The sequence below is a fragment of the Lactuca virosa genome, chromosome 5 (genome assembly GCF_052849685.1).
Source record: "Lactuca virosa cultivar CGN04683 chromosome 5, Lactuca_virosa_CGN04683_v6, whole genome shotgun sequence".
Taxonomy (NCBI): Eukaryota; Viridiplantae; Streptophyta; class Magnoliopsida; order Asterales; family Asteraceae; genus Lactuca; species Lactuca virosa.
Window position 1 is genome coordinate 14,917,553 of NC_136430.1, and position 10,329 is coordinate 14,927,881.

Sequence of the window (10,329 nt, forward strand, 5' to 3'; positions counted from 1 at the left end):
GTGTGTGTATTCTAAGGTGTGAGAGAATATAGAGAGAGAAGAAAGTGTGTGTGAATCTTGTGTATTGTTCATCATTCCAATCTTGAATACATCAAAAATTCATCTTCTTCTTCTCCTTCTATTCTATTAGATCTGAAATCATCCGTTTGATTGGGATTCCGCACCATCAAACGGATCTGATTGATACACAAGCAGATTTGGGGACTTACACAAAATCAACAAGTCAACCGAGTCAACCCAGTCGATTCAATATAAGGCTCATATGTGGGGCGTACTCCGGATGTACGTGGGGCATACTAGTTGTCCGAGGCGTCGGGGCTAAATCTGCATACGTGCAGTGTACCCTTCGGTACGCCCAGCGTACGCAACAGTCCCCTTCTTAATCTATTAAGAGCTTATTTCTCCGACGTAATACTGTTGGATTAATGTCTAAGTCCATAACTATAATTGGTAAGACTTGACCCGACCCGGCATGGTCCATTTGGGTTGCATGGCATCATGCATTTGGATAGACTATAATGAGAGAAATAACACTTAAGGTTGGTTAATATATTATAAGTTCTAATATATTAATAAGGTTATTTAATTAGTATTGATCAAGAATTAATTTGGAATTAATTAAGTGATCAAAAGGAGACTAATTAAATATATGGGTTGATTGTGTAAATCATTCATTCTTATATATGTGGGCTTGTGATCCAAGATTCCTTATGTTGGACTAAGTCCATGGGGTGACCCATGGATACTCCATGGAGGTTAAAATCCATGGAGCATAAGGAATGGGTAAAGTTATGAGTTACATGGTGTAACCCTAATAGCCACCATATAAAAGAATCCCATGGCTCAAGAAATCGTGCACTAATGTGTGAGTGTGAGGGTTAGACGATTTCAAGGAGTGTTCAAGTTTCTCTCAAGTTATTCCAAGTGTATTTGGTGTTGTGTGAACCATTTGAGGTGTCACACTTGGGGCACTAGGCACTCAAGCTTCATGAAGACATTCTACATCAAAGAGGTATGTATTCTATCTTGTTATATTTATTATTTTGTATGCTAGATTAGGATAATACCTTGGAGCGTGTGTGGTTAACCGGCACACTAACCTGGACTTAACAAGGTAGGCAAAGGGTAACTTAATATTTATCATAGTATCGGTAGAGCGTGTGTGGTTAACCGGCACACTGATTAAGGGGTAAATATTAAGGGTACCAAGTATATTTGCATGGTTATTCACACCTTGTTTTGTGATCCTCGGCATCCCAGTCACAAAACCTGAAGGGCACACTCGAGACTGAAACATGCCTTTGAACAGTTCAATGAATCTCAAAGATCTAGGACTTTCAAATCCAATTAAAACCTAATAAATTATTTCGTTTTTCATGGTGGAAATTGGTGAATCGTCATTCACCTACCTTCAAATATTTTATAGCTTGGATTACGGCATCCCTCTTCTAAGTTATAAAATAGTTTGTTGGGTCCTAGCCTTAATATTTCATATTGGGTGTCATATTAAGGACTTTAAATTAACTATCTTGAATATCTCCCAAAAAGATGTCTGGTCTAGACATTTATGATCTTCCCAAATCTCTTGAAACAAGCTTTCCTAAATGAAGATGATGTCCCATGGATATCATACTTCTTTCACCTCCTCCAATTATTCTCCCTAACCCACAAGTTCCTAAAAAGTTTAAGGTCACTCAAGCCCTATTGGCAAGGCAAGGTCTAGGTGTGATCACATCTTGGAGATGTAGTCACATATTGACAAGCCGGGAGAGTTGGGTGTCAAAGTCTTGAGAAAATTGGTGGCTCAACTACTTTCTAAGTCACATAGTGAGTTCTTTTGGGAATCCTATGAAACAGACTAAGACAAGACCCTTAATGATCTTATCTATTTGCTAAGATCAACTTCCTAAAACGCTATGGACATTGACAATGATGACATTGGATATCCAGTAAAGCTCTCTCTTCCCAATGGAAAGGGATCGGCCATAGTCAACTCGGTTGACCCAATGGTAAAGAGAGAGGCGAAGTCTGAGATAGTCCCATTATCAACGGTCTATAGGTAACTATTGCCAAAGGAAGGGGCATTGGTTACGAAGCTGCCAAATTTACCTAAGGATGTTAAAGTCAATAAGTTTGGCTCTACTTCAGGTAAAGTCCATTGTCTAACTCTATTAAGTACATGCTGATTCTGATCGCGAAGATGGATTTCAATCGCATGGTGCGGTGATCAGAATTTTGGGCTATTACTTAAGAGTTATGATATTTATATTGCTTAGGAATAGATAACAACAAGGTTTTCATATGGATTGTAAGGATAAGTTTTTCCGCAAAGTTTTTAAATAAAAGAAAAAGGTTTTGATTTTATTTATTTTAAGTATCCTTACAATGGCATTTGTGAAAAGTTGTTGCTTATAAGATTCCATTGATAGCAATATTGGAAAAATGGATTTGATTATTTCGGTTGTGGTAGTGTCTAATATTACCAAATAAGGAAAGATTCTCATCACCCAAGGTTCAATTGGACAGAAACTTGGAATCATGCAAGTTGTATAGTATGATGAATGAGAACTTTTAGCTTGGAAAATTAAGACTAATTCCTTATGTGAATAAGGAAAGGACTAAGGGATCGAGTACACATTCTTGTGCATTGGTCAAGTCCACCACAAAAGATCAAGAAGACTATTCGTCATGATTTACTTAAGTTCAGTAAATATGGTTATACTTATAAGTTTAAGTATAAGTCTGTAGCATTGGAGAAGTTTCAATGTGAGACAGAACGAATAAGAAGAATCAAAGTATGGCAGAAAGATAAAAGTTTCTCAAATCTGAAAAGATGGGAGAGTACTTTAGTATCATGTTTATGATCATCTTAATGATTAAGATACCATATCATAATTGGTCCTCTAAAGTCATCTTAGTGCATTCTTATGACTAAGAAGAGGAGTCATGAATTGTTGAAATGGTTAAATCAAAAAGATGAGTCATACTTCGTTCCAAAACAATTCTTAGAGTCATACTCCAAGATTGTAACTTGAGTGACATATCTTAAAGAGGGTTTGTTAACACTAGTCAAATGTAAGAGTAAAAGGTTATCTACTCTTGTACATTTGAAATTGGTAAGTTGTGATGTTTTGGATAAAACAGAGACCAACTTAGGCCAATTGTGTAAAGTGTTAGTCTTGATAAAGAATCCGCACTATCTCTTGACTATTTGACAAGGGAGTCTTATATGTGAAGAGGACAATGGGAGTCTTAAAGCTCTTGAAAGTTTCAAGACTTAATCAAGAATAAAAGCTAAAGTCCTTCACTAGCACACGACTTGAGGTTTATAACCTATCGTGTTGAAATTTTTGTGCCTATTCAAGTTGGCTTTGCATAGGAGTTCTGAGAGTTCTCAATTGGTTCCACAACTACTTGGAAGCAATGGCAGGCACCTGAGCTGCCAAATGTCAAGAATTTAAGATTGCACAAGTTTAATCAATATGAGTTTGGATTTGTCACTAACCTTGTCTTGTGATTATGGTTTTGACAAATTCACATGGATAAGAACACATACACTATTAAATCTAAGTGTCATAAGGTTTCTCTCCGATTCATGAAAATGATGGTGAGGAAACACTTTCACTAAGTAGATTTTAGCTAGATAGCAATTGTGATATTTGCATTCTCAAAGTCGTTAGTGGAGCGTGTGTGGTTTACCGGCACACTAACATAGACTTGTGAGAAGTGGCAAAGGTCTAAAAAATTGAGACTATGATTACGACATCCCTTTTCATAGTTCTAAAATTGTTTAGACACACATGTGAGCTATCTCAGAGAGGTGTATGATTTTGATAAAGTTTTATCAAAACAATCTAGTATCAGAAATCTGAACTTTGGTAAGAAAGTCAGCTGATTTCTGAGTACATGTCAAAGATAGTGGGAGCATAAGTGTTATGCTAATAATCATCATGTTAGTGGGAGCATGATAATTATGACAAAGGTTGCAAGTTAGCAATGTTAATTATAGAAAACAAAAGTTTCAATTCGTGAGGTTGCAGGGGTTGAAAAAGTTGTTTTGCTATAATTAAGGGAGAGGAAATTATACTTCATTTCAATTCTAAAAGCTTAGATTGAGATTTTAATGGTATTTAATCAAGGATATATATATATGAATTTCATGTTGGAATGGCTCAACATAAGGAAATTCTATATATGGGTCCATTATTTGCGTTCTAAAATTCGATTATGATTACGGCATCCCTTTTCATAATCTGAATTTTGAGAACTTGGCAAATTGAAATGGAAATATTATAGCAAAAGACTGGTTTAGTCTTTATGTGAGACATCATGAATCGTGTCCCATATGCTTCGGATATAGGATCGATTACATGTGGTATATTCATCCTTTCTAAAATTTTCCAAATGCCTGGGGCATTATGAAGGGAAAAGGTCTAGAATTGGATTGACTAAAATGATTAAGCAATTGTCGAGGACAATCTAAGGTTTACCAAAGATTGGTTGCTCAAGGATAGTTGGAAGTATAATGTTAATTCTGGAAGGACCATATTGACATAATCTGTAAGGAGGCAACTCTTGTTCAGAAGTGATAATCAAAATGAAATATGGAAATGTTTCAAAGTTAGAAATTATTCAATCTGTGTAAGATTAGGAAACTTAATGAAAGAAGGATGTTTCCAAGGAGCTGATCTCCTTTGGAATGCTCTGTAATGATTGTTGTCATGTCTTTCTGACTTCGTGCATAATCATTAAGAGGATCAATGCATATAAGTTTAGAATCTAACAGATTTCAGTAAATGGCATGAATTTGGAATTCTTGCATTTGCAGTAAGGATTTGGGACTGTGAAAAGAGGATCATTGGATTGATGTTCAATTGATCTATTTTACAAAGTAAAGATCATAGACAAACATAGTATGCATACTTGGTGTATGGCATGACTAGTGTTTAGAAAACATAGTGTACATGCTTGGAGCATGGGACAACTATTGTTTTAAATTCAAGTATAAAGTTGATAAAACCGAAACAATGAATAATGAGTAATCAGTATGGTGATAAATAAAAGTGTTTATTTATATTCATAGGGTTTGATACCATATTTGATTCATTTATTCTTGTGTTTCACTTTGCATGTTTTGACTTCCAGAATAACTAAGTTGCTCTTCCTGAATGATTAAGTTATTCAAACCATCCACAGTCGGTATTATGTTGGAAGTAGATATGAATCAAGATTGTCATGGGTTGGTTTGTAGAGGTCCAAGTTGGTGGACAAAAGTGGTGCTACAACACTCATGAGTGCTCATAAATTCTGAGTATTGGATTCAACCCGCGCTCATTTGAATCACTTCATGGATTTTATCACGAGTGATCATGAGACGATAATATCTTATATTCTTCAAACCTAGAGATATGAGTTGTTACTATGAGTTGGTTATACATTGATTGCACGAAAACGCATTGGTAACTCGATGTTATAAAACGTGCCTTTGTGTATGATTCAACAAGTAGTAGAACAAGCCATATGAGTCGAAGTTTATCCATTCCTTTTACCTTCGGGATAAAAGCGATATCTGTGGGCCCCTCGATGATTTAAAGATGATACATGTGAGTGCTTGGCCAAGCCAGGACTGATTTGATTTGTTCAATCAGTCAGTCATCATGAATCGGAAATCAGGAAACAACAAATGGACAGAGAGAATGATTGATAATCCATGTCTCAGTCCATATGATATCTAGAATGGAGGAATATATGATCCCTTATCTAATGGACAAGTCATTGACAAAGGTCAGAGTTCATCGACAAGGTCAGAGTTCGACAGAAGCTTTTGAGAGCTACGATTGCTGATCGGTTCCTGAAGTCATACGCAATAATAGTTTTAGACTTATCCAAGTGGGAGACTGTTGGATTAATGTCTAAGTCCATAACTATAATTGGTAAGACTTGACCCGACCCGGCATGGTCCATTTGGGTTGCATGGCATCATGCATTTGGATAGACTATAATGAGAGAAATAACACTTAAGGTTGGTTAATATATTATAAGTTCTAATATATTAATAAGGTTATTTATTTAGTATTGATCAAGAATTAATTTGGAATTAATTAAGTGATTGTGTAAATCATTCATTCTTATATATGTGGGCTTGTGATCCAAGATTCCTTATGTTGGACTAAGTCCATGGGGTGACCCATGGACACTCCATGGAGGTTAAAATCCATGGAGCATAAGGAATGGGTAAAGTTATGACTTACATGGTGTAACCCTAATAGCCACCATATAAAAGAATCCCATGGCTCAAGAAATCGTGCACTAATGTGTGAGTGTGAGGGCTAGACGATTTCAAGGAGTGTTCAAGTTTCTCTCAAGTTATTCCAAGTGTATTTGGTGTTGTGTGAACCATTTGAGGTGTCACACTTGGGGCACTAGGCACTGAAGCTTCATGAAGACATTCTACATCAAAGAGGTATGTATTCTATCTTGTTATATTTATTATTTTGTATGCTAGATTAGGATAATACCTTGGATGTTCATAATTGTATGTATAATAGAGAAAACATAGATCCAAGGTATTTAGGGTTGCATGTACACTTAGGAGTGTTAGAATGCTCATAACCCAACAAATACGTCCAAATGCAGATCCAAGGCTAAAATACCACCAAGAGTCATAAAGTTTCCAACTTTATGACTTTGCATGTCCATTAAGTGCTTAATACACAAAATCTCAGCATCTTAATGCCTTAAGACCTTCTATAACATGCATGGAGAAAAACTAAGCATGAAGACCACATTTTTATGACTCAAGACCCCTCACAAGGTCTGAAAGGACGACTTATTTGGTTAACGGCATGCCATGCTCAAGAATCACCAAATTTGGGACCAAAAATGCCCTAAATGAAGAAATGGCTAGATCTACAAGATAGGATGATCAAGTTAAAATCTTTTTACCTCCTGGAGGTTGCTAGCAAGTGGAGAATCCCATATCTAAGTTGCTTCCAAGCTTCAAGTTACTTGCACCAACTTCTTCTTCTTCAAGAACACCACCAAAGCACAAAAATGAGCTCAAAAGCACTATTCTCACTTAAGGTTTGCTAGAGGGTCATATTCTCAGTTGGAGGCTGATTAGGGTGAAGGTCTTGGGTCCATAAAGTTGTTTAAATAGGGTTCAAACCCTAAAATTTAGGGTTTGGAACCCTCACACATACGACTAGCGTACGAAGAGTATGCCCAGCATACTAAGTGCCTCGCATGTACACCATATGTATGAAGAGTATGCCCAATGTACTAAGTTCCAGTCAGAAATTACCAAAATGCCATTGTGGGCCATTTTGCACTCTTTCTTATGCACAAGGACTAAAATGCAATATTTATTCATGCTTAGGGTTAAAATTGAAAATACCTCATCATCGGGGTGTTAAAAAATATTATTATTAAAAATGTATTGCATTGATATTCGTTTAGAGTTATAATGATTTGATGCCTCAAACAGTATGTTATTTAATAAAAATACATCACTAATCTATAGAAGATTGTGACTCCATGACTTGACTTCTACGAGAGTAAGCTTCCTTCACTTGTTTCCTTAATATTACATGCATTCTGAAAGAGTGTCAACATAATGTTTGTGAGTTCACAGGTTTGAAATGTCTATATTGAAATTTACTTTTATGCTAAAAGTATGTTTACTGAAGATATACCTTTATATCAAAATTATATTTATTGAAAGTGTACTTTTAAACCAAAAGTATGTTTGTTAAAAGCGTTCTTTCTTGACCGAAAGTATGTTCCTAAAAATTGTACTTTCTTAACCGAAATTATGTTCGTGTAACATCCTGACTCTTGAGTTATTTAATTCAAATTAATTAAATTAATTTTTGAGTTGCCACGACGTGGTGGAGGCACCACCACGACGTGGCATATTAAGAATGTTTGCAAACTTTATTTAGGTCGCCACGACGTGGCAGTATTTATGCTACAACATGTTAACCGTCTGAGGATAAAAACCCTAATTTTCGTGTCTTAAGCCTTATTTAAGGAATGTATAAGCTAGAGTTTGCTCACCCTCAGCCTCCAACACTCTCTTTCCAAACCATAATTTGTTCTAGCCTCCTTGATCTCATTTTGGAAGAAACTTGTGGTGTTTTTGGCCTATTGAAGGAGAAGGAACCCCTCTTGGTGTGTTGGTTCACCTTGAAAGCATCGTCTTCATCTTCTAGAATATCTTATGGATATTTGTAAGTGTCCAAGACTCAATCTTTATGTTGTTAAATTGCTAGATCTCTAGATTTGTCCCATGTTTCTCATGTCTTGGTGGGTTGGGGTGGTGATATCTCATAAAGATTGCAACTTTATAAATCTCTAGGATATTTGGGGTATTTGATACTTAAGATATGAAGTAAGAGTGGGTTTTGTAGCAATGCATGAGGTTTTGGTCATAAAACCTTATTTTTTTACCTAATATGAAGTCAAGACATGCATGTCTATAAAGCACCAAGTTTTATGTTAGTTTTGGTGTTAGAAACTCTTCTGGAGATGATGGACTAAGGACCTTAAAGAATTTATGCTTAATGGTTGAGTCAATGTCATGTTTTGCCTTTTTAGAACCTAGGGTTTTGAGATCTTGATCTCTTGAGTGGTCTTAATGGATAAAGTTGGAAACTTTATCCATTTAGACCATAGTATGGATCAAATCTGAGATTTGGAGCTCTTGGGTCAGGGGAAACAGCTTAATCAATTAAGATGTTTAGAACCCAGTTCCCATAACACGGCACTCAGTGGACACAACATGGCGACTGGGGGTGGATCGATTGTTTTGTCCTTATTATGCCACACCGTGGCCAATAGGAGGCCACGACGTGGAGATCGGGTAAGACCACCTGGACTGCCTGATTTGGATTTTGACCGAATTTCAACCTGCATGCCATGACGTAGCCAAAGGATGACCACAACGTAGAGGTCGACTAATTTTGACTTTGACTTTGACAGTTGACTTCTAGGGTTGACTTTCGACTTGCGGACTTTTAGTCAATTTACTAGTTCTAGAAGGGAAAACTAAGGGTTCCATTATGTGGTTATATAGGTGTCGTTTAGCACCTGCGCCATGATTTTGAGAGCTTGTTGACTGTTGAGCTGTGTTGCGAGGTGAGTCTTCTCACTGTACTATAGGATGCTAGACTGTATGTGTGACTCTTGCATGTGTATGTATGTTTTGTATGTGTTGGGCATGATTATATGGGTTGGGCCCATTATATGGGTTGGGTCTGAATGTGTGGGCTGGTCCCGAAGCATGTATGTTGTGATGGGCCCATTCTTGTTTGGTATATGGTATTTTGGGGGAACTCACTAAGGTTTGTGCTTAGGGTTATGTTTAAATGTTTCAGGTACTCCTGGTTCAAAAGGGAAGAGATCGACATGATTGCTATGCACTCCCCTGAGTTTTATTCCGTATTATCTTTGATTTATCTTTGATGTTTGAGGATACATTATCACACTCTGATTATCTTTTATTTGAAATGAATGGATGTTGGTAATTTGTTACTTTAAAAATAAAAATTTTACCTTGAATTTTTGGGACGTTACAAGTTGGTATCAAAGCCTTGGTTTCAGGGATTCGGACACTCTCAAGTGTGTTTGGGCTCAAACTGAGAAATTGGTAAAAAAAATTTAAAGAAAAACGATTTCTCTAAAAAGGGTTTTATAAAAGAAAAAGGGTGCAATGCATGCAATCAACCGAGCTCAAGTAAGTATTTCACCAAAATACTATATATGTGTTATGTTTAGTGTGTTATATGTGGATCACATGCTAGATTAGGGCTAAGGATATGCTCAAAATTTCATGATAGAATGTTTGCTTAGGAGAGATGCCTTTATGCCTGATATGTGAGTCGATAGTAATGTATGCTAGTGATTAGAGATCTTCAGGGGTTTCTGAGATAGGACTGCCTGATTTTGTGGTGCCAGATTGCTATCATCAATGCTCGAATGCTACTTTATTCGTGCTTTGGGAGACCTTTACTGATGCCCATTAGCTATTAAGCGAATACGATAAGTTTCATACTATAAGGATTAAACAATCTTACGGTGTTAGGTTAAACTCTATTGCGTATCTCTTGTTTGAGTCCAACCCTTGTAGTGTAAGACCTTACAGTCGAAGGATTGTTTAATATTTGTCGTATGTGATTGTATTCATGAGGTAGCTAGGGGCGTCGGTGGAAGGTTCCTTTGCAGCTGATAGCGGAGATGGGGGAGGGAATCAAAGGAGAGCCTAGGAAGAATATAGTAGCTTGTGAGTGTGTTGTTTAGCGGGGTTTCAGGAATTGTTAAGGAAGTGAA